This window comes from Trichosurus vulpecula, chromosome 4 (assembly GCF_011100635.1).
Source record: "Trichosurus vulpecula isolate mTriVul1 chromosome 4, mTriVul1.pri, whole genome shotgun sequence".
In the NCBI taxonomy this organism is placed as follows: Eukaryota; Metazoa; Chordata; class Mammalia; order Diprotodontia; family Phalangeridae; genus Trichosurus; species Trichosurus vulpecula.
The window spans coordinates 314,234,335-314,236,965 of NC_050576.1; positions in this window are offsets into that span (position 1 = coordinate 314,234,335).

Here is a 2,631-nt window from a genome sequence, read left to right on the forward strand (position 1 = left end):
CCTGGGACTAAAGCATGTCAGGTAACAGCCTGTAGTTCCACAGCTGGGATTATATGCCATTGGGGAAGGATATAAGACATGTGAAATTCAATTAGCTTAAGTCACAGTGACATGTCTCCATGGTAGGACCATATGGACCACAATCAGAAGAAAGATGAGTGATAGCAAACATAGCCAACCAACTGTCAAAAATTCATCATGAAAACCTATTTAGAATTGATAATTCCATTTAAAAGACCTTTAATAAATATGTGGAAAATATCATGTGAAGGACATCTTCCCAAAATAGTTTGCCTCATCAACTATGACCCCACTTTGCAACATGGTATTAGAAATCTATCAGAGAAGAAACCAATCAAAACCCAACAAGAAAAGAATCTTTGCCAGTTGATTTGTCTAAAGAACAAAATCAAAGCACTTTTAGTACTCATCTCCCATAACTGAGTTAACTAGATTAGTGTACAAGAATACTGGGACAGAAATTAACCTGGGAGAACCTTAGTTAGTCATGTCTAAACCTGCCTATATTTTTGTGATACTAATCATAACTCTTATTTTTATATTTTATGCAACCCTTTTGCTATGCTAACCATAAACATCACTGGATGCTCTAGAAGATTAAAGGTAGTGGCATTATCCCCAAATGGTCATCTAATGTTAAATTCTATTTGCTGTAGATATTCACTTTACTTTACAGACTCCTCTGGAGTACAGTGTCTCTATGCATTTAGGCTGAATAAGAATTTTTTTACCACATTATTAATTATATCATTTGTTGGTGGATATGCATCATTACAACTCCCTGAAAATCGACAGAAGGGCAACAACTTTGGAATAGAATCAGAAATCAGAGTAGAGTCTAAGATCAGAACTTTGCTGCAGTTATGTCATGGGGTTCTGGTACTCTGGTCATCTTGGATGATCACATTCACAAGTCTAAGTTTTTAGTATATTATTGTTGTCTGCCCTTTGTTCTCAGAGAAGATCAATGACATAATGTGGTGGTGGCTTGACTTCATTGCATGAATTGGATTTAGTGAGGCAGAGTTGCACAAAGTCTTCAGGCTCACTCTCCCTTCCAGAATCATCAACATCCAGTTGCAAGACAAAAATCACGACTACTGATGAAGGCCAGGGATGGGTGGATGACCTTAGTACCTTTGTTGTCTAACCAAGCTCTAAGCACTCCACAGTGCCTGCTTTAGCCTTCTTCATGACCATTGTAACAAAATGTTTTCATCCACCTATTCCACAAAGGAGGTCTTCACATGCTTGGGTAGACACCCTCCTAACTAGCAGCAGGTTTGTGGTGCATTTGTTACCCTTGATCTGGTTTTCCAGGCTGTGTACACTGTGTGTGCTACAGTTTCCTGGAATTGCAGAAGGGAGTTGGGTGTTAGGTGGACACCAAAGGTAAATGAGCGGCCCTGGAAAGGGCTCAGTAAGCCCTCATACCAGAAATGATAGTCCTCCTTGAACATCCCACACACTCCTTTTAGTTTTTTATAGCACAAACAGTTACTTTTGGAAGTCATATTTTTATAAAGAAGTTGGATTTGATAAAGGTAATTTCTTTCCCAGTTCCATGATTGGATGATTATATTTTCTTCAAAACAAGTCATCCCATGAATAGTCTTCTTACTTCCGTTTGTTAGTGCATAGCATGAGTGTTCACAGGAAGTTTTATTTGCTAATAAGTGTATGCTTCCCATGAAGACAAAGAACAAGTCTAGTCAGACAATTGCTAAAATGTTCCCTGACTATTAGAATTTGCCTCCTTCTGAGAATAAAGCTAGAATATGAGAAACCATTCAAGAAAATATATATGATTCTATTCTAATAAGGAAATTTCTGGCTGTTTGGGGAAGTTATTTTATTGGTCTTGGTTGTTATTAATCCTTCTGCAGGCAAACATCCCAGCCCTAACACCTCAGCCTATTCCAGGCCATCACCAGTTGTCTTGACTTTTGTCTTGCCACTGGATTTCAACAACTCTAGAGGAAAGAATGAGGTTGACAACTTTCAGCTGCTCTGCCTCACTGAAGTCCAATTCACACCAAAGTCAAAACACCATTCTCATGACATCATTGGCCTTCTTTGAGAATGAAGGATGAATAACAGCTCAGCCTATATCCTCTTTGCTTTAAATAAATGGAATAAAATTTGAAGTTTATGTATCTTAAATAAGTTACTATGGTAACTTTTACCCCACAAACTTTGCTCCTCAACCCCCTTGGATATCATAGAAGCATAGTATGTCAGAGCTATAAGGAGCCTCAGAATTTGTGGATATCATAGAAGCATAGTATGTCAGAGCTATAAGGAGCCTCAGAATTTGTGGACTCCAAACTGTAGCTAAATAGTGATCTCTATTACAATTTTAATGAGTAGAAGGGTCATCCCTCCAGTCAATTACAAAATTTTGTCTCTACAGCCACAATATTTCTTGCAAATGTCCCTTTAGCTCCACTGTCATAGGTGCCATTCTAGGTCTGGCTTTCATAATGTCTTATGTGAACTATTAAACTCCTATTTGGTCCACCCACCCCAATCTATGCCTACTCCAATTCAACTTTCACATAGTTTCCAAACTGATTTTTCTTTAGCTGTTGGTCTAACCATGCCACTCCC